General features: G+C 44.2%; 1 long non-coding RNA gene across 4 annotated transcripts in view; it reads left to right on the top strand.

Annotated features, from left to right (window-relative positions):
* LOC141950242 (uncharacterized) overlaps positions 1 to 27,373 on the top strand; it is a 67,779-nt gene that overhangs the window by 26,112 nt on the left and 14,294 nt on the right. The window contains exons 5-6 of one of the 4 annotated variants that reach the window (XR_012630967.1): positions 11,184 to 11,241; positions 13,618 to 13,673. The exons of the other annotated variants lie outside the window; for them this stretch is intronic. This is a non-coding gene — a long non-coding RNA (uncharacterized LOC141950242). The remainder of the gene's footprint in view (positions 1 to 11,183; positions 11,242 to 13,617; positions 13,674 to 27,373) is intronic. 4 annotated transcript variants of the gene reach the window in all.

The raw sequence follows: 27,373 nt of genomic DNA, 5'->3' as shown, positions 1-27,373 counted from the left end.
GGTTAGTGTGGTGCCTCTCTGCGGGTGTGCCTGGGCCTCTGCTTGGAAAGGAGAGGGCCGTCAGGAAGGTTCAGGTTTGCTCCCTGCGTAGTCATCCCTCCACTGAAAATGGAGGAGAGGAGATACTGAGAGAAGGTACTTACAGTGCCTTGCTCCTGTCTCTGCTGACTTCAGAACAGGTCTCGGAGAGTGAAGCAGGAGCAGCAAACACCTACAGAGCATCACCCCGAAGGCACTGAGGACTTGTGTTCAATTCAGATCTTCAGGACTAAACTCAAGATACACATCCTTTGGAAGAAAACAGCAAGAAATTCAGACAGGCATGCATGGAAATGATGGCAGTAGGCCCGGGGAAGAAGCCTAAGTTCATCTAAGAGAGCCTTGGAGTTTTGGACATCAGTGGAAAGAAGTCAGAAATGGTATAGAGTGAAGGAAAAAAGCCCTTGAGAGGAAGGGGAATGAACTTTGTAATGGCAAAATGATGATGGATACACAGCAATTAATTAGCTCGGACTACATCATATCCATTGTACATCCAGATCTGTAGGTTTAGCTGCCTCACTTGGGGCTAGCTATTTGTGTGATACCTTTGAATTTCATCCACCATAAGGGAATGAAACTGATACAGAAAGGTGCAATACATCAGTGTAGCATATCAAATTGAGAAAGGCAGTTCTAGCAGCCTGTATGAACACAGGTTTAAACCAGCATCAGATTATTCCTTAAGTGTATTGTTGTTATGACAAATCTGAAAGGAGCTAAAAGCATTTCAGTAGATGAAAAAAGGAAACTTATTTCCTTTCCCACATCCTGGACCCAAAATGGGATTGCCAGCCAGGTTTACACAGCCTGGCCTTGTACAACACAAGCACCCTCTGGTGAATGTGAGCGGGACACGTAGAGATCATTTATGATCCTGTGGGAGGAACCAGCTCACCAGGCCTCTCCAAATCATTCAGCTTCTAGATCTCTTTAAACGCTGCTGTAACATAACCTGAATAATACACTGAGATTGTTTAGCAAAGAAATGCCTGATGGCCCAAGGACATTTTGATGAATACTGCTGTCTGATGTGCCACACAGACTATTGTATTGTCTTCCATGCTATGGAAAAAATAGTGTATCACTACTTACAAATCTTTTCTGAAAGGGAAGATGAGTGTTTAACTGCATGAACCTCACGTCTGGGAATACAATTTCATTTTAAAACCCCCTAATTTTGCACACCTGTTAATTATTAGAAATAAATGGAAACATCCATGTGAGATTGTACATGCACTCTTCAGTTATGTAGCCTAATACTCAAACACAATGTATGGACATTTTATTTTCTCTGGCCATTTTTACTGTCCAGTGTTGGTCTCCCCTATACAAGAAAGACATTCTCATGCTGGAACAGGCCACCAAGGTGAGGGGCTGCAGCCTGTGATATACCAGGAGAGAACTGGATTTGTTCAGCGTGAAGAGGTGCTGTCTCTCACTGTCCACAGCTGCCTGCTGGGAGCGTGCATGGAAGACAGAGTCAGACTTGTTCTGGACAGGATGAGAGGCAAGAGGCCCAGGTTGGAACAAGGGAAATTCCAAGTAAATGCAAGAAAAAATATTCCCAAAGAGCATGCTAGGCTTTGGAGCAGGGGCCCAGAGAGGAGGTGGCATTAGTGTCCTTGAAGATGCCCAGAATTTGACTGTAGAAGCCCTGAGCAATTTGGTGTAGCATGGCTCTGTTCTGAGCACTGGACTAGAGACCACTGGAGGGCCATGCTGACCAGCATGTGTCTGTGGTTCTGTGGTAACACTTGGAAATTAAAAAGATAAATGGAACTATTCACAGAGGGTATTTTTTCCCGTGCAGGGGAAGAGGAAATCTCTTGTTCTCAGTAGAATATTTTAGGGTAATCATCAAACTTGTATTTTGCACATTTACCTTTTCTTAGTTACCCAAATAACTGCTGTATCACAGGTAGTACTGGCACAAAAAAGTAGCAAGATCAAAGCACACTAGTAGAAAACTGGAGGATTATTACCCCTGAGCTTACTGCTTCAAAAAAAGAGGAGCAACTTTATGTAGGTTCATATTTTCTCTGCTGATATGCAAAGTCCTAAGCAAACTAAAAACCCTTAAATCCAACAAGTTATGTTGTTGGTTGTTCCATTGTTGATGGTCACCCTGCATTGAGCAAAACAGCAGGAGTGAGTTAGTCCAGTTCTGTCCCACAGCAGGTGACTCCTTTTATTCTCCTCTCCCAACTGTCTCACAGAACCTTCTCTGCCTGGAAACCAGTTTGAGGCAGTCCCCTGACTTGGTGTCCCATATCTCAATCAGTTCTAAGTCTGGGACTATAACTGTAAGGGAGAATTGACAGATCAGGGGACAGAAATTTGGTGGAATGCTCTTTGCAATGAGGTGAGAGAGCTGCTCTGTGAGTTGTGTTTTGTGCAGTAGACGAGCACTGCACCTGAGTGGAGCCCCAGCCTCCCTGGCCGCAGGTGTGGGCACTTGGGCAGGATTGCTGCAGCGAGGTAAAAAGCAGTGGGAGGAGGAGAGGGGTACAGCAGCCTTCTGGAAAGAGCAGTGTGGGAGGTTGAGGCTTGTGGAAGGTGTGCTAGCTGAAGTGAGTGCTACTGATGTGGAGTTTTTCACAGAGCAGCAATGACCGTCTAAAAGGTAGTTTCATCTTAAAGTGATAATCAATGAGTACAAGGTTATTTCTGAAGAATAAAATAGTAGTATGGCTGGGATGGGAGTTATTTTTGGGGGTTGTGGGTTTGGGGGTTTTTTGAGTGTAAGGAGCTATGGTAAAAGATTCTGATGCTTCTTATTGTGCTTATAATGCATGTAACTGACCCTTAAAGCTTAACTTATTGTTTAGGAATTGTAGCTGGTGAAAGGGAAGTTAAAAGTAATTTCCAAAATCTGCTCTATAACAGGTGAAGGCCTTACAGAAGAGCAGTCAGGTATGCTCTGATGTGCTGAAACTTAGGTTCTTCTCCTGGGTCTTGCGTTGTAAGTCTGTTTAAAGTAGTTCATCTCTTTCAGGTTTTGACTTTCCTCTGTTGCCAGAGTGGTTTCTGTCTGGAAGTTAATCATCCTTTATTTGTCTAAACATGAACTACTTATCTGAAAACCTGGTTGAATGGTTGGAGTCATGTGCCCTAAGCTGGTTATCAGCATAGGTAACTGCTGTGTACAGAACTGTACATCAAGGTATTTCTGACTGGTCTTCTAGGGTTTTTGAGCTGCATTCTGAGTCTGTTTATTGACCCTAATGTGTGTGTGCTTATGTGGGGATGTGTTCTGCCTTCACTGAAAGAGAATAGGACTTGTGAGTTGATCACGACAGCAGAAACTACTGAGGACTTCCTTGTGATGTGTTGTATCACTTGTATGCTTGCTGCAGAGGTAACTCCTGAACTTGAAATCATGAATGCCAGGGTAACCTCTTCACTAGCCCTGTAAGAGGAGCAGCTTAAAGCTCACTTATTTATTAAACAGACTTGTAGGAGTGAAGTCATTATACCTTTCTCCTAGAAACAGGTAGTATCCTAAATGGCTTCACTTAAGCAGTTCTAGGAGTCTTAGTATGAGAAATGCTGAGGAGAAGATGTTTTCCTGCTTTTCTTCCCCCTTCTTACAAAACTATGGAGGACTTGCACTTGTGTTACTTAATGCGAGGTGTTTTAATTCAGTATAGGCTTATATATGAGAACAGGTTTATGGAGTTGTGTTGTCAAATTGATAAGTATAACAGCATAAGGAAAAAATAAAGCTGAACACCTCTTAACAAAAGGCGCAAGCTACAGATGCGACCAAGCTGTAAAGCTATTCACACTATGAAGGAGATGAGGGCGACTTACTTAGTTGAGAGCTGAAGATGTTAAATAAATACTTTGCATAGAAGGGATCCAGCCAAACACTGGGCCATGGCTGTGGAACTAGATGGTGTTCCAAAGCTTGTTTTCTATAGGGGGGCACAGTATAGAGTGAATGGGCTTACAAACATGAGCACTTCAGTCGCATGCCTCTAAAGAACATCTCTTCAACTTGTACCCATTATAAATAAAGCAGATTAAAAGGGGAAGAGTTGAAGAACTTGTCTTCAAGTAGTTAAATATCTGGAAACAGTCAACTGAATAAGGCTTGCCTTACGAAAAGAATGGTATAGTAAGTCAAACTTGCAGGCTAGCATAAGCATCTGTCTCTGAATCAGCACATATGCTGTCATGAAATTGCAGAACAGGGTTCAGAAGAACAGTGCAAGAGTTTGGTTAGTAAGGCTTAAGGAGGAGGGCAGCTCCTTGTCTTCAGAGATTGCTTTCTTTTTAAAAATAGAGGGCTTAGTTTCCACTGCCATGACCCTGTGGCGATTGGCAGTGCTTCAGCCTGATCTATGAACTTAAAACACATTTGATCTGTATGATGGTGCTTATGGCCAGGTCCTGCCACTCCACCTGAATAACTATAACGTGCTCATAAATCAGGGGAGAGCATTCCTCTGTGACACCATCCCAAACGCCCTACTGAGCCGAAGCCTGTGTTAGCCATCAATGCCTCTTACATAAACATGTCATACTTTAAAGTAGGGTCTTACAAAAAGCACAAACAATATACTGGCATAGAGGGGCCACACAAAGTCAAGAACTGTTAAGTGGGGGAAGAGGAAAATCTCTTGATGATAAATACATCTCTACCAGGTACATATGGAAAGAAAATAGTTAAGCCTAGGTTACATTCCCTTCAGAGTTAAATATTCAAATGTGAAAATGGTTGTCTGATTCCTTGTAAAACTTCAAAGTTAGAAGTCACCAGCAAAATAATGGTGCAGGAAACTATGACTTCTGTTGCATTCACTCATGCTGGTCACTCACTCTGCCCCATGCCTCATGCATCACTGGTTCTTGCTTAACAAGAACTACATGATGGATCTTTGTGCAAGATTAGTTGTCCTAATCTTAAAATGGTGTCGTTCAGATGCATGAAGGATTTCTTTACAGGACCACTTGAAACCTTCTGTCAAGTGCCATGAGGTGGTATATCTAGATCCTGAAGTAGTCTGTGTATCTGATTAGGTAGTAAAAAAAAAAGCTGGTTTGCATTTGATCCACTGTAGAAAGCTGGGTAAGAACTATGGTTTGGTCCTGTATGTGCATTCAAAGCTACTTGGTAAGTCTTGCTTAAAGTCACCTTGTCCTCTGGTGCCAACACTGTGGCTGGTAGTTCCTGTCTACCTGATCTTAATCCTTGCACAAGCTGATGCCAATTTTGGGCATGGCAAGAGAAACGTTAAGGAGCATCTCGGGCACACCTTCGTTACAGCGCACAGCTGACTGACTTGAAAAACTCATGTGTTTGTGTTGGTGCAGCCTTTGATCTGAATTGGTAAGGAAAGTGCTCCCAACAACAGCAGCTGGAACACACACAGCCAAAAGTGCCACCGGGCTGTAAACAGTGGCTCCGGCCGTCCTTGTCAGATGGGTCACAAATCAGGGGAGCTGACAGGTGTCTGTGCTGGTGTCTTACATGCAGGGTGTGCCCTGGTGTGGAGCAGCAGGTAGGAAACCTGCCTGGTGGGTGGCCAGCTTGTGACTTCAGATGACTCAAATTCTCTGCTCAGGAGCAGCCTGTTGCACAACTTGGTGCAGAAATAGAAACATTTGCTTTTCTTTAAAGTGGGCTGACTACTGCTTATCCTTGGACTTTGGGATAGGTAGGCAGCACCATGTAGCTGCACTGCAAAGGAGGAATTTATTCAGCATCTTAAAGCAGAGCTGCTCAGACAGGCCCAGAAGCCTTGGTCAGGCTAGTATTTCTCTATAAACCATAAACTGCTATCTTGCTGTTTCTACCAGCACTTCCCTCAAATGTAAGTGTCTTTTAACCTTCTGCCACTAAAAAACTGGCATTAGTAGCTTGTAATCAGTAACAAGCTTACTTTAAAACCAGTTCTACACTCTGTGACAATCATTATAACCTTAAGGTTAAGCTGTAATGTTAAGGCAAGTGGTTTTTGTGAACACAAAACTGAGCCTGCAGGTCCCCAGTTGCTTGTACTGGGATCCTGCCTTCAACACCCAGGTTCCTTTCCCAAGGAGGGGGATCCAGCATGCAAGAGGGAGGCATAAGTAGGCTTCATGGTCTTTGGGTATGGACTTACCCCAGAGATATCTGATTTATCACTGGCAGTAATTTTTCTTTTCTAAATGTAACTGGAGGAATTGATGAGTAGTACTCTGCTGTGGGAGCCTGAGCCATGGTTAATATTTGCGATTGTGATGACCTTCCAAAAATGCATGTGGGAGACATGACACAATCTTTCCACTGCCTGCTTAGAATTAGATTTTACTGCCTTATCCTCTGCCTGTAGACATGAATTTCTGTGTTGCTTTTATCCCCTCACCACCTCCTTCTGTATATAATTTAAGGTCTTCAGGGCCTGATACAAAGCGTACAACCTGGTGTAGTTTGCTGTTTCATCCTAACACCTTGTTCACATTAACTGGAAGCAACTCTCACCTCGTGTAGGCAGGTCTGTGAAGCAAGCAAGCTTTTGGTCAGAGTGAATAGCTTCTCCGCAACTTTCTTTAGAACCACAAGGCAAAGGCTGAAACAGCAGCTCTGAACACGCGCTGCCCTCGGGAGAGGCTCCTCACTACTGTGCAGCTGTTGTGAGAGGACGCGGGCCTCCGTAGGGGAGTGCCACATGTGCTTAGGCACCGCTTGGCAACCAGCAATCCTGCCTCAAGTCAACTTCTGTTTAGGTGGGTGTTTTTTTCCAGAGTCACTTGATAGGGTGTAATCCTGTAAGATGCTCAGCAAAGAAGCTGATACAGTAAAGTATTTCTGCAGATGCTTAATTTTCAGTGAATAAGTGGTCCTTTTATGTGGGTGGGAGCACTCATGTGCTTAAAGTTAAGCACGTGCTTAAGTGCTTTCTTGGATCAGGGCCAAAGAGCTGATGTGCTGGAGGTTCCCTTGCTTTCTCAAGTAACAGGCAGTGTTCAGGACCTTCATGTGGACCCCTGAGCCTTCAGGATTACTGAAATACACCCATGACTGACAAGTATTAGACACTTCTCTTCTTAAACTTTTCGTTTTCAGCAAAAGTGAGTTTTAGCTGTATTATGACTTTTACACTTCACGTACAGGAATAGTTTTTGGCTAGGCCTGTGACAGACTTGAAGAAAAATCTGTTTGCTGACTTCAAGTTAGTTCTATTTAATAGGATAGCTTAGTTTTCTATTTGAGAACAAAAAAAAGCTTCCTGCAGCATCTTCTGCTCTGACCCCACTACCCTATCTCTAAACTCTTCCTGCTACACTTCTGGAAGAAAATAAACTTTTGACGGGCACCACTAAGATGTTAAATTCAAACTACTGGGAGTCCTTGTGTGATGTTGCACTTCTAATAGCCTGCTTTGACAGGACTGGTAATGAGCCCAGAGGACACGTGTTTGGGATGTGACAGGGGTGTGCACCTGTCTCGGGCAGGGGCGCTGGGTCTTCCCCTGCGGCAGCCTTCTCGGTGGCTGTGCTAATCACCAAGTGACATTCGCCATGCCCGGCAGACTGAGGAACGTAGCAGGGTGTTGTGAGTCTAAATACACAGCTGCTTCTCAAATTATAATGCAACGGTTCAGAGGTCAGTGCAGTAAAAGCAGATAAAATTATGCTTTCTACCACCACCATGCTACATCAAAATGGTAAATTGTTTGTTTTATAGTGTCTGTCAAACTATTTGCCTCTACTATAGCACATGAATTTTTCAGATTGCTTGTATCCCTTTAACATATTTAGAAAACAAACCCCTTTTTATTTTTAGAGATTTCTTTCTATCCACTGTTATTCTGTGCTGGAAAATAGAACTTTTTGGACTTCAGACTTTTTAGACCAATCAAGTGTTTGCTTGGTGGCCAAGCTTTGAGGCTTGGCAGCAGGGTGAGGGCGTGGGGCTGGCAGTGCTGCAGGATTTGTCTGCTCTGGCCACACTCTGTGTGGGCACGGCAGCCCCTGGGCTCTCCCTCAGATACCTGGGAGTCTCAACTAAGTGGTGGGCAGATGGCTGTACACATGATGAGCCATCTAGGTTAATAACCTGGGCAGTGACGTTGTCAGCCATCCTGGGCATAGCTACTGCTTCTGTTTCTATGTAGCAAATAGGGCAGATCTTTATCCTGTGTGCAGCATCCGTTCACTTTTCTCAAAGTTGAATGCTTCTGTTTCCAGTCACACTTTTTGTTAATTTTTTGCCATGAGCAAGGGTTGTCAAAGGAGCTGTGCAAGTGTTGCTGTCCTCTCTTTCAAACTGTGGACTGCAAGTCTCGGATGCTTTCCTCCAGAGTGGGTGGTCCCAAGGAAATTGGGTGATGCTCCTTGTTGATTTGAGGTGATGCTCTGTGAATGGGCTCAGGATACTTCTGGATCTCTTGATCTTAAGGACTTGTCCAGAGTAGACATGTTGAAGTATGTGAATTTTGGGACAGTCCTCTGCCAAGCTGGTGCCTGGACCCTGTGGTGTTACTCATGTAAGGAGCCAGCACTCAATATGAGCTCAGGCTGACTGCAAATCCCACTCAGAGGAGCTGGGGGGGTGATGCTTCTCAGGCTGTCATCCCCCATTGCCATAGGGCAGATGGGAATAGCTGGAGGCTGTGCAAAGTACCCAGGGATGCTTTAAGCCCTGGGAGCACTGAGACTTCCCACAGGCAGTGGGGCCCACCATAAAGCTGGTCATGAGCAGGTTTCAGTAGGTGAGATGGTGAGGATGGCTCGTTCTTCCTGGCTGGTCTATGGGGCAGTGTAGGTACAGCCAGAAGAAGTTTGAAATGAGCTTGGTAGACACCTCTAGAGCTTCTTGTTTAGTTACTCTGTATTTATTGGGAGGCTGAAGGAAGAGCCTCTCTAGTGTCCTTCCCACTCTGGAGTTTGTATTGAATAAGGGATGGGGCTTATAAGAAACTTGCTGAACTAAGAGTGAGAACCAGGCTGGGAAAAAAAAGTAAGAGTTCAAACATGTAGGATGTGCAATGATTTCTTCAGCTTTGACTTTCTGTAAGTTCCTTTTTCATTGTGAATTGCTTGTTAATTTTTTGTTAAATTCTTTCACCATAACTGTGACCAAAGAAAGGAATGCATTTGACAAGTGCAATAAAGCAACTGTTCCATGTTTATGGCAAGTGCTATACTTTTATGCTATTAATTCAAATTGCCTGGATTCTTATAAAACTGGGACAGTGTAGGATTACCTACCTTGCTGGAACACAGTTGAAATGGATCATACTACAAAGTAGTACACATCTCCCTATCAAATTTTAGAGGAAATAATCTCAGAGTCATAGGGTAGGCATATGTCTCTGGAGCACAACTGTTTTAGATGCATTTTTGTACCCAGCAACAGTTGGAAGCCTCTACAGAGAAGTAATAGAAAAATGCCATTAAGTAAAACAGAATAGTTTCGTGTAAAAAGAGTAACAGTTGCACTGCATGTGAGGTAATGATACTTGCTAGGATACAGATAACTTCAAAAATGCATTTTGCTGTAGTACTGTAAATAAGCAGAGAAGGCACTGCTAGTTGACTTCAGTGGTCAGTCCTCTTTGAAGAGCTTTGAAAAGGAAAAGTGAGAAGTGTATGTGGGGGAAGCTCTTGTAGTATTGAGGAAATACTAGTGCTGAAGGCTACGTAGTGAAGCTTCTTTTGAACAGACCTCTGCTGAAAACCAGATGTGTGTGAATAAGGGTTATTTTTCCTCAGTTTGGTGGTTGGACGGGCAAGAAAAAATTATTTTGGGCCAGACAAACTTTTTAGAGAATGAAGAAAGCATTAATGTGTTCCAAGCCCAAGACATTGCTTCAATGTCAGGGATTTCTAAACTTTTTTTTTTGTGAATAAAGCCAAGAAATCTGGTTTTTACAGGGTAGAATTCAAAGTCATTTCCAGTTCCATGATACCTGTGGGAGGGAGTGTGGGGGTCTCCACATCTTTACATGTGGCTGGTAGGATGAGTTTGTATGTTACAAAGCTGCTGACACTGTCCTGTGAGCCTGGCAGAGCAGACAAAGGGTCTCAATTCAAGTTTCTGCATCCAAAAATAGTTCTGACCACTGAATGAAGGGTATGAAGTGGGAAAGCCAACAAGAATGACGATAGTGAACAGTACCTGAGTTCCCATGCAAATATAACTCCAAAATACAGTGTTTTCTGTAGCACTGCAGGGGAGGGATGGGACAGGATGGACACCCCCAAATAAGCTGGGAAGGCTCTCCTAGTTAAACCTTGTGCAACACTGCTTGAGTTCAGGATCAGCTCAGATAAGTAATTGAATACTAACTGTTGAGTGGAAACACACTTCAGTATGCTTGCATTTTCTTTGAAGCCTGGTCCTAAAGAATTTTTGGTACTGAAACAAAGATAAGCTGCCCTGCTGTCAGTGTCTCCTTCCAGGGAAGGACTGTATGCTATGCTCTGCTTGAGCTTGGTGTCCATGGCGTGCTCAGTCACTTCTGGTCAATGACTGCAACCTGATAGCCAGGGCTAAATCTTCAGCGTCTTGTTGAAGTGACTCTACTGAAAAGCGCAGGGCTAGTCACTACGACAAGAATAGCTTGTGCTAGGATCTGAGTGGGGCCAATGCACTTGAATTTCAGAGGTGGCTGCTTGTGTGGTGAAATGGCTAATCCCTCTTTTTGTCAGCACCTCATCTTTAAGGGAAACTTCTCTCCTTTGCTGCCTTAGTTTCCTTGTGGGGAGCAATCTAGGTACCTGCAGTGTCTAATGCGTTAGGCTCAGCCTAAGTACTTACTAAGGAGTTACTATGCAAATGTATCAGTGACTTCTTGAACTGCAGTATTTGAGACTTAAGTGTCACTTGACCTTGACGTCAGTGGACCTCACTGTTCATCTTGGACAGATTCTTTTTTTATTGTCAGACTTCTGGAAATGCCAATATGCTCCTTGCTGTCACCCTCACCAGTGACAAGTAAGTCCCTTTTGCCTTATATCGCTAATCCTGCAAAATTCATTTCATAATGGACTTGATCACTGAACAAGCAAATATAGCTGGGAAGACAGTGTTAAGATATCCTCCTGTGGTTTGAGACAACTTCTCCTATTAACAAATACCAAGTATTTTCACTTATGATATTGTTCTTGAACTCTTGCATTTTATACTATAATCTTACTCCTTTCAGTGCCATGGTGTCTGCTCAGGTCTTTAAGGTGGCAGAAAGAACAATCCATTGATGCTTTGTAAGTATAAACTTGAGGTCTGTGGTATGTCAGCAGCAACCAGAGTGTCATTCCCTACCTGTCATGTTGATTTTTTTTTCCCTGTGCATGAGAAGCAGGCTTGTATTTGAGGTTTTAGCTTACACCTGTGCTCTCTCTTCTGAAAACAATGTCTCTACTAATACTTAGCAATTCTGTTCATCTAAGGAGTTCCTAAAGAAACTTTTATTTTAAGATTTGGTAGGGTAGAACTAGAACAGTGAAACTGCCTGCTGCTTGGACAGTTAGCTGCACTGTGGAGTCTGGGACAAGTAGGTCATCACATGCTATACGTTATTCTATAGCTAATGCCAACTGTATTTTCAAGTGCTCCACACTAATCTCTTCCCCTCATGCATTATTTCCTTGTGCAGCATTAGCAAACCCCATGCTGATCCACTGTTGCTTCATGGATTTAGAAAATGATCCACTGGCCCACAATGATGTAAAACATTAAATATTGTTTTAAGTATTGGCGGCGCCATCCTGCCTACACAGTACTTAGGGTGGGCAGCATGCCAGCATGTTTGCTGGCATGTGGCTGAACTGGAGCATGCCTGCTCACAGCAAACAAAGCAAAGCCCAGGACAATAAGGCAAGAATGATGACAGACGGAAAAGGGCTGGTTTATGGGTTGTGCTGTTTGACCATAATACCAGCTTTGGAGACTATACTGTCTGGAGGGCTAAGAGTTTCTTTCTACACTCCTGCCTTACTGCATGCACCTGCCCATCTGAGGGCAGGCAAGAATGAAAGGACACTTCATAGATCTTCCAGGAGCTTGTCAGTTAGTTATTGCATAGTGGGTTTGCACTAGCTGCTTAATATGTGTTCTCTCACTCTCGGCATTGCCAAATAATAATGGGCTGAATGCATTTCTTGATTTGCGACAGCAAAAAGCCTGTATGTACATGCATGGGGGGAGCTGTGTGCTGCATGTGTGACTGCCACAGTGGGAGTCACTGTCTCATAGGAGCTGTGAGCGTAAGTGTGGGAGCTGGGAATAACACTTTCACCCCCATTTTGGGGAATGCTGCTTCAAAGTTCCTGTGTGTGTGTGTGCAGGATGGGGTAGTGTCTGCTGCACCATTTTGGGAACAGTCTGTGGAGAACCTGTATGTGGGTACCTCTGAGATGTGCCTTTTCTTTCTGCTCCAGAGGAGTTAATTGCTTCTGCAGCCCATCCTGTGGAGTGGCTCATCTTCGCTCTGTGCTAGCTATTCTGGTTGGTGTGCAGGGAGTCCTGGTGGGCTGCTCTTCAGCCCCTGGCTTTCAGCAATGAATCTATGCCTAGGCTCACCTTTCGGACAGGACCCAGCTAGAAGAGAGGATGTTTTTTCCTTTGCTTGTGTTGGCTTGGACCATGGAGGTCTGAGTAACCATAGGGAGTGATCCTGTTTCCCTACTGAAAAGCTGCAGTTGCCTGATGCCAGCCTAAAAGCTGCAGAACCTCTGATGTTGGCAAGTGTGGTGTGTGCAGCTGCTCACCCCCCAGCACAGCCTGCCCATCTGTGTGTGCTGTTGGGCAGGAACTGTGCAAGGGTCTTCTGCTGTGTCCCCTGCCTAAGGACTGGTGACCTTGTCCTTACCTGGTATGTTTCAGGTGTTGGGAAACCATCAGTCACCTTTAACTTCCTCATCCCTATGTCAGCTCCCGTCTTTGCTCCCAAATCCCTTGGGAGACTGAGGACTCATCCTCTGTGAGGTGGTCCTGCACTTCTGAACTTATGGCAAAGGGTTATGGTGAGTGAGGTTTTGGAGGGCAAAGCTTCAACTACTGTTGGAAGCGTCTACCCGTGAACTACTTATTATAGTTCAGTATATTATAGTGTCTGTATGGGAGAGATGGGAGAAAAGGGTTGCCCATGTGCATTATCAGTACTAATAAGCATGGTATTAATGCAGCCGAAGGTATGGTCTATTTATATACCCACTCTTTAATGCATGTGAATGTGCTAATTCTGTGAGCTTGCAAAGCCATGAGCTATATGAACTTGGATGCCACACAATGCATTATTTCTCCTTTCGTCTGTAGATCCTTCTAACACCAAATGGCCCAAGAGCTTCAAAGATGTACCACAATTTAAATCTGTCCTTCATGCTTTCTCTTCAACATCTTGCTGTGGCAAAGCCAGCTTGTCACTGGCTCTGGGTTCAGGCTTTTAAATACAAGTGATTTTTAACAGTTCATGTTACCTGGCCCAGCTGGGCTAGAAATACGCACCTTGTCTCATTAGAAAAGCAGGCATCTCTCTTCCAGTGCACTCAAACTCCTCATTAGCCTTGAAATATTTTTTCACTGCTCCCACTCCCCAAGTTACTGCTTTTTTGGCTAAATCCATTAGTTCTTATTTTCAGAAACTGCTGCATCTCAGAGGACTTCTGAACTGGTTCCAAGTGTGACTGTAATCTAGGTAAGGTACCTGACCTAATTTTCGTGTAACTGGCACAGATTACTTGCTGAAGTTGTTTTTTTTCTTCCAAGAGATGAAAGCAAGCCTTGCAGAATATTGATGTGCAGTCTTGGAGCATTTATAGAACACAGATGAGACTCCTGAATTTTTCTCCTCAGATGCTTAAGTGTTTACTTAGACTCTTTCTTTTGGAGAGTTGCTGTAACTAGTCAAGTTGGGGGACAAAATTAATAAAAACCAGAAATGCAGCTTGGCTACAAAACCCTAAATATAGTACTCTAATTTTTTTTTTAACCTAGCTGACTGGGTAAGATAGCAGGTATGTAAGCAATACTTTCCACTCCTGGCTGTCCAGTGTGCTGTTCCTTCCCTTGCTGACCAGCAGCAGGCAATATGTTCAGGTGCACAGTGGGTCTCTAATCCGAACAGCAGAGTTCAATGAGATTAGCTCTGAGTGTATGCAATAAGCCTGACAAAATGGAAAGCAAAAGGAAGATATTACTGTAAAGCTATAGATACTGGCTGTAAATGTAGAGTCACTTGACTTCTCATCTTTCACTGAGCTGTGAGTAATCAAAAGATCCATGTTTGGTTATTTCTGAAGAAGATACTCCCCCATTTAACTGCCCAGCATACATTGTGGTTTCAGCCTGAGCATATGTACTTTGCTTCAGGTGTATTGGAAAAATGTGATAATGTGTAAACCTGAAAATTATGTGAGAAAGACATGAAGATGCACAAAATGATTAAATTCTATGGGTAGAAGGATCTTGTTAAATGGACTTAGGAAATTCTCATCAGTATCATTTTAAGGTGGTTTAATTCTTTTTTTCCTAATGTCTTAGCCGTGTGATAACAAGATGTTTTTTCCACCAACAAAACGGAGCATTAACTTAGAGTACTAGATTACTCATAGCACAAACATGGCTGTTATGTGCAAACTTTCTATGTTCTGCCAAGGTCAATTTGTGGGGGTTGAGATGAAACTGTTTCCTAAACTGTGAAAGTGATCCTGGGTACCCAGCCTGCTGGAATGCCTGGAGGCTTCATGGATTCCTTCTCCTTTAAGCCCACTAGTAGGGTATCTGCTAATGCAGGCTCTCTTTTCCTGCCTCCATCGGGCTAGTGAGGCTGACTTAAAGGAACGCACCGCTTTGTTTTGACTCTTTAATTTTTTTCTGACTTGTTTGCCTCCAGAAGGAGCATTTACAGCAGCCTTTCTGTAGATAACTAAGGGAAAAGGGCCTTCAGGTATTGGAAAAGATGAATGTAATGCTCATGTTTGAATATAATGCCAGATCCACAACAGGAGTTGGAAGGTGTCACATTATACTCAAGACTTGCTCTCAGAGCACCGAGGAGAGGTGCTGCCTGCAGTTCAGTGGCACTCCTGCTGCCGACCTGGCTGGGCCTGACCTGCTGTTGTGCAAGTACAGCCCTTGTGTTCTGCAGCCCAAGGGGGGGGTGTGCAGTGGCCAGTCACAGTATGGCCCAGGGGCCCTCGCTGCCTGGGACCAGATTTTGGGACTGACAGGCTCACATGAGTGAGTACCTGAAGCCAAGCCAAGAGGCAGAGTTAAACCCAGGTAGCTTTGTGTCTCTAATCTGGTTCACTCTTTAGCTGAGAACCCTAATTTGGGAAGGGCTGGTGAAAGGTCTCATGCCATTCAGGTGCTAGAAACAAAGGGTAGCAACATAGGGTTTGGCCTGGGGCTGATGATCTGCAGTGGGCTTGCTCTTCTCACCAACTTGGAGGGTGTGCACTTGCTGGTCTGATGACCAGGCAGGTCTTAATGGTGCCTGAAGGCTACTGGGAAGACCACTCCTGAGGGTGCCTTGCAAAGCACCAAATATGTTGCATCCCCCTCTGCAGTTCATAAACTGTTGCTGGTCTGGCTCTGCTTGCCCAGTGCTCCTGCAGGTGACCACAGCCTCAGCCACAGCTTCCAATTTCTGATGGCTCGGCACAGAGCATGCTCTGGGAAATCTTCATGTTAGAAGCATGCACCAAAATGAAGGTGTCAGAGTGGTTTCTTTAACTGCTTGAAGTGATGCAGTTACAAACCATATCTGTTTATGAACATGCTTTATGGAAGAGTGTGGAAGACTAATAGGATTAAGCTGATAAGCAACACCTAGAAGGATAGTGCTGCTAACATACTGTTCTATATGTAATGTAACCTGTAAAGTCATTTAATGCATCTCCTTCATGTTGACTGGGAACTAGTCTGACTTAGTTACATGCAAGCCCTGAATTTATGGAGAGTTTGATGCATGTTTTAGGACAAAACGAAACCAATCTCTGCCTCTGCAGAAGCAGAGAGCTGTGCTGAGTGTGCAAAGGTGGCCATGCTGGTGTGGCATGGGAGTTGACTAACTAGAGTGGGCATTGATGATGGAGATAATGGTCCTTCAAGGACAGGACTCACCAGATCTGTCTTAAATTGATGGTAGTCTTTGAGATAAACCTATTTTCTGCTTACAGGGCAGATGAAGTTGGAAATATGTGCTCAGGGCAAAGCGGAGGAATCCTGCTTGATGAGTCAGTCCCAGACTATATTCCCAAATCTTCACTTACCTGCTTTCTGATTTTTGAAATCATTCACTCTTTGCCTGTGCTATACAGAATGTTTATTCGGGGCTTAAAATCTAATGGGCATCTGACTCTGGGATTTCCAGGCTTTCACAGTGTAGCTGGCAGACTTGGATCCTGGGAAGCTCTGTCTTGGGGCAGGACCTGAAGATGAAGGCTCTCTAAGTACAGAAAAGAGTACTAAATTTTAGTCAAACCTAGAAAGAAACAGTGGTGAGCAGAAAGATGTCTTCCCTCAGCTGAAGTAGTTCCTCTTTTCAGACCTGTAAAGAGGACCTTGCCTGAACTCCCTGAACTTGCTTTAAAGTACATCTGAGATGTGAAGTAGATCTCTGCTCTAGTGTATTTACTGTCCAAACAGAAACACAATGCACTACAGCCTCACCCTAATTTTATCTGAATCAGCTGCCACTACTCTGGAGCAGGAGCAAGAAAAAACAAAATTAATATCTGAATAAACAGCCCATTAATTTGATGACAACTGTTGTTCTCCATTTCAGGGTCCAGAAAGCAGCCCAGGCAGTGAGCTAATGAGAACACCAGAGCTGTGCAGACTTGGGGGAGGTGGGGGGTAGAGAAGAAAACAGAACAAACACTCTTTTTGTAGCTTGGAGCTAAGGGGATTCAGCCAAAGGTTAATTGCTTTCTACCCTAAAATGCTGTGAAGTGTTGTTGCATGGTGTCATACAGCTGCTTCGTTCCAGCCTAGGGGTGTCTGTTTCAGTGGTGGGTGGCATGAGCCAATATCCTTTTCTTAACCGCATGGGGGTGTTGCAAGGTCTCTTGAGTTAAGGCTTCCAAAAATTGGTAGAACTTGGCTGGTATTGTTTAGATATCACAGCACCATGGAAGCAGTGAGCAAAAATACCAAATGAGCAGCCCCTCTGTCTCCTCACTTCTCCCTCGCTAGCAAAAATGTGGTGAGGGAGCGAGTGGTAAATTCTTGATGGATGAGCCCTGTGGAGTTGGGGACACAAGGAAAGGGACAGACTCCATCACTTTCTGGTCACCCGCTTGTGCAACAAAGCATGTCTGCTGCTTTCACTGCCAGTGGCCAACCGATTGCCCAATTCTGGGTGCTTGCTCAGAAATGGGGGTACTGAGCTCATATGCAAACCATCTCCTTCCCCCTACCAACCTTCTCCCATTGCAGGCTTGAGGCTCTACAGTGGATAGCTAGTCATAGTCAGCCCCAAGGAAATGGTGAAAACATCAAAGCATTTTGAGCAAAACAATCAGGGACAATAACAGGCTGTGGGTGAGACCTGAGAGTAACCCCAACAATCCAGGCAGGATGCCCAGGCCTGCAGCCACCTGGTACACACGGAAGGGGAATAGAACTTTTGTGTTCATCCCATCTGCCTTGCAACTGTGTCTCTTGGCCATCATTTCCTAACAACGTGTATGCAAGACCTGACTGTGTGGCAACCTTTGTAGGAAAGGCAGAGTCCTTTTGTTTTCCAACTTGTGCTGAGCTTGGTTCCAGTAACTTGCTGCTTGCTTTTCAATAGGAATTTTTTTAGGGGATGTAAGTTCATTGTTTTCTCTGGTTCATCTTCAGACTGTTGAGTAAAAGATGCTACAGGAATCAAAAGATAAGTACAGAAAGGAAGTCTGGAAGAGACTTCCAGAATTAGAGGAATATGAAGTCATTCACAAAAGTCCTGGCCATCTAGGGATGGTGAGACCAAGGGTTAGAACTGCAGGTCTCTAATGAGAGCCTTTAGGGTCCCATCATGGTCAGCTTGCTGTACAGCAACCTAGCAGTATTTTACTGTATTTGTATATTCTCATCTTTACTGGAACTCTACTTCTGGTGTATATATCTGGAATAATAAATCCCACAAGCTTCCAAGTACTTTCAGTTTGAGACCCTTGAAACACTTGGCATAGACCTCCAGTTGTGCAGAGAACACTGAACCTGTCATGTTGTGGTTCTTCCTAGATCCTGATGGCTGCTCTTGCTTGTCACTGAGTATGGTCAAGAGACCCAGATCTAGAAGAGTCTTAATGTCACCTTTGTCTCTTAGACTGTCTGTCTTGGGTGAACTTTAATGTTCAAATCTGTATTCCTAGGACTTTTTTCAATGCACAACTCTGTCATGCAGCTTTCACACTGTGCAGGACTTAAGGCAATAAAAATACTCTCTACTAGATTGCAGCTTTTGTGACAGCTTGAAAGTCTGATGGTCTCAAACCCAGGAAGCTGGAAACGGGGAAAATGGCCCTGTACTGTTGTGCAGTCTGGTGGCACTGACTAGGGTTTCCTTGTCTGAAGATCATCATGGTGGAAGAGAATTAGAATAGAATATTTCAGTTGGAAGGGATCTACAACGATCATCTAGTTCAACTCCAGTTGATACTTGTGTGATTACAGGGAAGTAAATGGAAATGCTTCTGGTCTCTGACTTCTCTGTAGAATGGGTAAGTTTCTGATTTTAATGTTTGTAGGTGAAGTCCCAATATTGCAAATGATTCTGCTAATATCATGTCTGACCTGCTTGTCACTGTTTCTCTGCCTGGTCATTCTGCCAGTTTCCTTGTGAACATTGTTTCCTTTTACTTGTGCTTTCAACACCTATTTTAGTTCATGGCCCTACATCTTAAGGTTATCCTGTATCAGGTTTAAGTTCACTATCTGTTTTTCCTATCTAGTTTTAAGACCTTCTCTAATTAGATTCTGACGATTAAGCAATGTCTGGTCCAGACACAGGATGGGAAAAGCTTACCAGTTTGGTCCATGCTGAAATCTGCCTGTGGATGAAGGCAAATATATAAGAATAATAATGATCTGATTAGTAAAACAAATATTTACAGCCCAGAACTATATGCCTGAAATTCAACTAAGCTGCAAAACGTCATGGGGTGGAGAGGATGTGTTGTAGCAGCCCTTGTGCAAAAGGATTTTAACTTCTGCTGCCCTTGCTGAGTAGGTGTGAGCACAGTGCTTTCCACTATGGTGTTTGCTGTGGCAGTTGCAAAGAGGAACAACAGAAATGCTCTTCCTTGGAATGGCTGATACACCCTGATCAGCTGCAGCAGCACATGGTTCCTGGCACGTAGTGGGTTTTTCCTTGAATGTGTGTGTGTTTGAAATCCTCATGTTCTCTCCTGGCTCCTGCACAAGCTAGTATCACTGAAGTGTTTTACGTGAAGTTCAGTGCAGGCATCCTATTCACTCACGTTTCTGATAATATCATGGACTACCATATTCAACTGTCTAGATATTAAACCTTTAACTCTGTAGTATGAGTATGTTGTAGCACGGGCTCAGTATTCATATAGCTATTGCAACTGGCAACACATGTTGCTTTGAAGACTAAGCTTTCTGCCATGAAAAACCTCTTTGGTGCCTCTTGGTTGAAACTCTGCCTTGAACAAAGAGGCACCATAGTGAAATTCTCCTTAAACTCTTACCTTGTTCACCATAAAACATGACTGTCTCTTCTTGATCTTGCTAATGTTTTCTGGTTGAAGGTGGGTGGTAATATAAAACCACCTAGCCTATTTCTGTACTAACTGGTGCTCGAGCAAGTGTGTGCTCCTTTAATGTTGGAGCTTGACTATTTTCAATGCCCAGCTCAAGTAAGGTGGAGTTGTTTCCTCTCTGATTCTTATACTGAATGACAGGATGCTCTGAGAAAGCCCTGAAGGTTTTATTAGTGTCTCTTCCTATCTCAGTCATGTGTGCACTGCTCATCCTGCACTGCTGTGTGCCCAGTCTGGTTCCACCCAACTGCAAAAAGACTTAAGTGTAGGATCACAGCATGGTTCCAGATAATCAAGCTTTTTCTACACTTAATCCCCCTCAGTAAGGAGAAGATGTAGGCAATAGGGGAACTAGGCATAGGTGTGCTTTGGGCTCTCATTTGGCCTCCATGTAGATTCCCCCTCTCTGACAGTGAAAGAACAGGCCCCAGTTGGTCTGCTTCTAGAGAACAGTCTTAAGTTGCATGGTGTGCAGGCAACTAATGATCACACTTGGAGCACCAACAGCCCTGAGTGTGTGGTAGGCTGGATAAACTGCCACTGAGAAACTTGCTGCTTACCTGACAGCAGTATGCCTGTCTCCTTACAGTGCAGAGCTGCTGTTCTGATGTTGCGTGTATAATCCTGTTCAGCACTCCCAAGGGCTGCCTCACTGAGGGTTGGCCCTTTCTGGTTGATGGGGGGGGGAAAGGCTGGGGTAAGCAGGCACTGGGCTCAGGGGGGAGAGCTCTTCAGGCTCAGGCTGCCTGTGGAGAAGCTGTCCTGGGGTTACTGCAAGGGCCAGGCTCTCCCAAGCTTTATGTCCTCAGGTTAGTGCTTGCACCCCTCCCTCCCTTGTTTTGAAGTGGAGATTAAATGAATAGGCCTTGGTACTTTTGCCATATGTAAAGTGGTTAAAGCATCTTTTCAACAAGGTTTTGTTGTGTTCTGCTTTGGAAGTCTCCTATTGCAAATAAGATGATGTACTCTGCTTTTGTTGGAGCTGGTTATTGCAGATGGGATGAGGCCCTTTTTCTGCATGTCAGTACAATAGAAAACCATAAGTTTTGCTAGAAGAAACTTGTCTGAGTCTGCAGGATTGCCTTAAAGTTTCAGAGAAAACTACAGCCCATGCTACCAGTGGTAAAGTTCCATGGTATCACTCCTATTTTCTTTTCCCTACTTGCCTTCTGGCCTAACTGAAGGTGCTGAAGTGACCTGTTAGTTTGCAACATGAATGGTCACTGAACCCAGCAGGACAGGGGAGAGGGTTTGTAATATTACTTGCATGGCTCTATTAGCAACACTTGGTATGAGTAAGTTGGTAGAACAGTGTTATGAGCCATCTTCCTGCATCTACTCAGCAGCCTGAAAGTGCAGTTTGAAGTCAGCTCTACTAGAGCTGACCCTAGTAAGTTCTTGGGTTTTATTCCTGGAACTGTTGCACAAACTTAATATCAGGTGCTGACTTGGAGTTCTGGATCTTGACAGTGAAGCACATGGGAAGCCTGAAAGATTTTGCAGGGTCTGAGAGATCTCCAAAGTAGCGTTGGACTTCTGTGAGTGTTTAATGGGAAATGAATCTTTCCTTGTGTGGTTTTTTTTTTTTTCCACTTGATAATAGTGTTAAACTCATCTTCTGCAAACCTGCTTTCAACTGTCTGGCTAATTTATACTGGAAGTAATTGGACACACCTAACGAAAAGCATAGTGGAATTTTGTGATGAACAGCAATGTTCTCTTCAAGTCACTGGTATCCTCCATTTGGCAATTGTCATAAAAGCAGTTAAATAACCTGACTTCTCCCCTTCCCTGCCAGTGACAAAAGATTAAAATGAGTCTTCAAAACTGTAACTCTTCTCTAAAGCTTCCCTAACAAAATAGCATTTATTACTCTCTTAATGTTTTGCTATCTAACATTAGGCTGCTGCTCAACTTTCAGAGGGCTCTCACTGGAATAGTTAACCATGGCAAGTGCTCTAGGCACTTCAGGACTACTGCCTGTCTTGAAGTCCAAGGGGATCATGGTGATTCTGTTTAACTGCAGTCTTGTATAGAGACCATGTTCATCTACTCTCAAATCCATAATATATTCATATTAGGTGCTTGTCTACTCATTCCATAACGGGATGCCGGTCCATACCCAGCACTGAAGTGTTTCTAGGCAGTAGCAATACTTATTCTGATATGCTGGTTGCAGCTCCTCCTAGTGTGCCCCTAGCATGGCAGGTGCCACTTGTATGGTGGGTTGAGTTTTGCCCTCCTCTTCCATAGGGTTCACTGAATATTGCCCTTCCTGTGTGTTGTGAAGGGATCTCAGTTATGTAGACTTCTTCAGCCTTTCACAAGGTTGTGGTGATGTGTTAAAGCCCGTGGGTGGCTTTTGAGCACAGAAGACACAAGAGAACGGTTGATGAGCATGTTGCTGCCATCTACCAGCATAGGGAGTTCCCACCCTGCATGGGGGGAGTGCTGTGAGCTTTGTGCTAGCTCTGTGGGGATGTGTCTGCCTCGGTCTCTGCACTTGGGTCCTTCTTGTGATCTGCTAACAGTAGAAAGTGTGTGTCCTGGTTACTTCATGAAGACTCATGAGCCTAAAGCATCTGAGTAGTCAGCCCAGAGCTGTCTGCTAGGGCTGTGTCCAAAACAACTTTTGCACTACTTCCTTCTCCAAGACCTTGGTGTCTCAGTGTCATTCAGGTCTTTCAAGCAGATGGGAGAACATGAAGCACCAAGGGATTGTGGCAGAGTCTAACATGGGCTTGCCAGACCATGGGGTCAAGTAACTGCAGTGAATATGGGGAGGAGCAAGAGCTGAGCAGCAGGCATGCAAATGCTCAGCTGCCTCTGTCAGGCTGCAAACCCCTGCTCCTTCTAAAACAAAAGTTCTAGAGCAGACCTACCTCTAAGGGATTCTTATAGCACTGACCCTTCAAAGACTTAGTAAGTGGCATTGCTTGTGCTAGCTCAGCAGTCTGTCCAGGGCCTGCATCCTTGACCTCCCATGGCTGTCCTCTCTGCCAGAAATGGTGTGGAGATAATGCTTCCAAAGGAAAACTTGATCTCTCCCTTCAGAGGTATGAAGTTGGGCCTTGATATTCCTTCTCCATGTGGTTGGTGTATCCCTGAATGGTACAGGCACTGCTGGCCTCCCGGATCTTGAGGCAGCTGAAGCAGGGCTGAGAGCTTGGCTAAAGGGGCTGCTTGTCTCCAGATGTGAACTCTTGAAGGAAACAGATGCCTGGTCTCGTCTCTTAATAGACAAACCAACTTTGCCTGTAGGTGCATCCAAAAAAAAAGCTAATGTGGTTCTAAAGTTTTTAAACAGTCATTGTCTAGCATAACTTCTATGGGACAGACTTCTTTATGTTAAAGGCCCCTGTCCCAGAAGGCTTTTTAAGCCATGAAGAGGGCTGGAAGGTATCGGGGCTGCTACAGTATAGCCTGCTCTCAGCAAGAGCTTCTGCTCCATGTTTGGTCCAGCAAGGCTCTTGGCATTACAGCTATTCTCATATAGATGGACTATGAATTATTTCTTGTGGAAACTTTAGCTATTGTGCTTAGTGGGTTTACAGGAGCTTTTTGAGTCTGCTTTTAATGTATTTGTGTTGGTGGGGATTCTGAGTGGAATTACATGCCCAGGCTTTCAGATAACTGCTGTAAATACACAGATCCACTCTAGTCGCTTACTTCACAGTAGCAGCTGCTGTGGTGTTACAGAAACTTCATAGCTTTGACTGCATCTTATTAGTTCAGCACACTATTAATATCCCAGCAGCTTTTTGTATTACTTTCCACACTTAATACTGGTTCTCCTTCCTTCTTCCCTTCCCCCCCTCCCCCCCTTCACACTCAGTGATTAAACTAAATTCATCTTGGGGCTGTTGCATTCAAGATGCCCTCGCTGCCCACACCAAAGAGGGGAACTAGACTGGAAGCAAAACAATTGTGCTAACAGTCACCAGGTATATTTAGTGGCAGTGTCATCTGACATGCATTTATTGCTCAGAACTAGCATCTTTCTGCTTCCATATGGAGCATTTGTAGTGCTGGCAAAATCTTTCCAGAGAAACAGCTGCTGATTGGCTGCTCTTGTCTATTTGGGGAAGGATCTGTCCTTAAATACTTAGTTATTCTGCCGGCTAAAAAGGGCATCAAGCACTTGGCGCTATCAGGATGGACTCAAAACTTTACTGAGATGTATTGGCTGCATTGTACCAAGACCTGATGAATTGTTGTCTCCCCCAGAGAAATGACTGCACAAGTACCAGCAAGAAAACTAGTGGGTGTAGGTACATCTTGGGCAAGTCACTGCATGGGACTCCACAATGCAAATTACAACCTTACTCTAGAAGGCTTTAAAACCAAGCATCAGGTTATTATGGTTAAGTGGTTCTGGTGGAAATGTTACGAGACTGCAGTGCATCTCAGCTACTATTTGTTCTTAATGTACAGAAATTCTATTCCAAATGGCATCAGTTCTTTGAGGTGCTGTGTCTTGGTAAGGTGGAGAATGCAGGTTCTCTTCTGGGGAGAGAGATTGGGAGTCAACTTGCTTTTGCGTCTGCTAATAACCAGAAACAGGGTGGGAAGGAAGTCTCCATCAAGCATTTGGCATGACTTCCCCAGTCCCCAAGTGAGTAAACCATGTGGCTGATGGCTAACTCCGAGTTGGGCAACTCACCAAGAAGAATGAAAGGATTTTATTCCTTTGAGGGTAAGCGCTTGCCATTTCTCCCTAGAGCTCACAAGGTCAGAAAAAAATGACATCCAGACAACTGGCAGAGTACTGAGGGATGGGTTTTACCCCAGAGCCCAGGGGTTTTGGTCAACTCTGAGCTCTTGTGGCACCCTGCACAACTGTGAGGAGTGAGAGAATTCATGTGGTATCACCTTGAAACAGAGGCTGGCTTAGGGCAGTCTGAGGGTCTAGGACACTGAAATACCTTCCTGCCCAAAATAGTTCGAATTAGTTGATCTGCATGGCATGCTGCCAGCCTTCAAGGAGAACTGGGGAGGCCTGGCTACTGGTCAGCAGGCTGGGCAATAGGAAGTTATTAATAGCTGCTCTTCCATGGAAAGAATGAGTTTGGCTTAGATGCGATGCAAAGCTGTTAGCTGGTACAGCAAGCAAATGCTGGAAGTCTTGTTTATTGACACTTGAATGAGCAAGTTGTGCCCTACAGAGAGCTCTGAGCCTCTGAGGTCTCCTGGTATTGGCCTTTCAGCTGTGTGGTCAGGCTGCACAGGTGCAGGTCTGAAGAAAAGAGGCTGTCAGCTCTTGATCAGCCTCAGGGTGTGGTGGGTGTTTCTTGGCAAGTTTAGGTTCCCTCAAGTTCCCTTATACTCCAGTTCTCACCTGTAAGAGTTGGCGCTCTGTCTCTGAAGAAACTTGATTTAAGGACAGAGAAGCAAGAAAGGTGCTTTTCCACACACTAAAATCTTAGTAAAGGAAGATTATCTGCAGAAACTAAACCCAAACATGGCTGGTGTGGAACAAAGGGTGGAGGAGATTTGGAGAAGTAAACAAATGAAAGTTCCCCTCTCGAGTGGAATGGCAATGAGGAACTCCTTATGGAGGATTTAGCTGGATCGAAAGTTAAAGTAAAGCACACAAGTTTATGGATTAGCTCTTCCAAGAGTCATGCATATTAGTGCAGGGTGAATGTGTTTATCTTCTATGAATTTGCTTAATTCACTGAAAGAATATTAAAACTTAACACCCTTCGAGGTCTGGAAAAGCCACTCTCTCTCAACTAAATCAGAGTCCAGTTCACAGGTTGCTTTGGACATGGTTTGCATACAACTTCACTTGGAGTATGATGAGGAAAATGCCACGAGGTCTCTGTCCAGATAAAAATCCACTGCTGAAAGTGTGTGGTCATGACAGCCTCTTGCCCAGCTTTGGGGATGGCTGAAGTCAGGTGAAGGTTTCTGGTGTGCAGGAGCTATAGCACGTCCTGGTCCTCTGGGGTGGGACCAGCTCCCATTGGAAGAAGAGGAGGTGGCACAGCACTGCACAGAAGGGACTTGGTGAGTGTCTTGGTCATAAACTATACCAACAGGTCCTCTCCTTTCAATGGTTTTTGGGCAAACTATGATCAGAGTTGCTTTAATGATGTTATTGCAGGTATCTTCTGTTGGGTTTGTTCTTGTCTCTTTGATTGGAGTTAGCCTTTTTTGTTAGGTGAAGGCTAGGAGAATAAAGTGGTATTGTCTTCAGTCTGAGGCTTGTATTTCCCTTTGTATCCTTCAGTTCCTTCCAGGAACAGCTACCACTTGCAGGAAACTAACACAAGGCTCTGGCTTAATACGTAGGAGGTCACCAAGCCCTGTTTCAGTGGGACTCACATTATACATCCCTTGTAACAACTGGTGCTTCTCAAGGAAGCTGCTATCTCCCAGAGTAACTCTGTGGATCAAGTTTTTGCCTCTCCCTCATCTTAAAAGTTCACACCTGATTGTCCTGCTTAGAAAGAGAGTTGCCAACAGAGAAGGAGGGGCAATGAACAAGAGCTGATGGAATATCCATTTCTTATTAAAAATAGTTCTTACAAAAGTAGTTCTTGTCCCAACTCTTGCAGGGAAACTCTATTTCCTTGGTGCTTCCTGCTGATCTGTGTTTTTGTCAGTTTGATTTCTGCCCTGCAAAACAGGTGTAGAGATGCTATAAGTAGTAAGAAGTCTAATGCTGAGAGTTCCTTACAGACTTTAAATTACAGTTTTCCTTCCTGTGCCACAACCTTGGGTCCCTGAAGTGCAACTGCAGCATATTTTCTGTGACTAACAGCTGTAATTCCCTAATTATCATGCTCTGTTCTCCTGCTGTGCTGTAGATTTTTGTTACCAAGGAAGCAAACCGAGTTTCCTCATTCCTACCCTGGCTTTGTATACTTCCAACTGTTTTAAATCCACCATTTGATGCAGCCCATAAAGACAAATGACTATCTCTTGTTTCAAATATTCAGTCTCTAGAATATCTACATGCTGGAGAGAAATAGGGCAAAACAAGTCTTTCTGGCCTTTCTTCTAGTGAAAGCAGCTGGTCCAAGGCTATTCCTAGGTTAGAAAAAGTACCTTTATTAGCTGTAACCATCCTGTGCAGAGTGCTGGACTAAAAGTGGTTTCAGGCAGTGGGCCCAAGTAAATGGTACTTATGTGAGGTGACTGACAAAATTTCTGTAAAACCCTGGAAAGTGAAGGTGTGTGTATGTGTAAGCTCTGGTGGCAGGCTGTATGTGTGTGGTGTAGTTGACATACAAGCCTTATCGTTTGAGGATGACTGGCATGGTAATGGGGCCACTGGGTCACTTTCTTTTTTTCCTTCTCTCCATCTTTGACATTGGGGAGAAATCCTTGTGTACCAGATAGAAATGAGAATAAACCTGTGCTAATCTAGATGATTAGAGCAGTACAGCCAGACTGTATTGTGACAAATAAGCAACTGATTAAAATACCACAAACATGTTAAGGAGCAGGAAAACCTTCTAGTTTCTACAAAAAGCACAACTAAATATTAACCAGTTACTTAGTACCCAAAAGTGTACTTGTTTACTGCATGCACCTTAGGCTGTATTGAACAATGCCCATCATCCTCCTGAAGAATAAGGGTAATGCTCTAGACAACTGTCACTTTGGA

The sequence above is a fragment of the Strix uralensis genome, chromosome 15 (assembly GCF_047716275.1).
Source record: "Strix uralensis isolate ZFMK-TIS-50842 chromosome 15, bStrUra1, whole genome shotgun sequence".
NCBI classification, from domain to species: domain Eukaryota; kingdom Metazoa; phylum Chordata; class Aves; order Strigiformes; family Strigidae; genus Strix; species Strix uralensis.
This window is presented reverse-complemented; position numbering and strand designations above follow the sequence as displayed.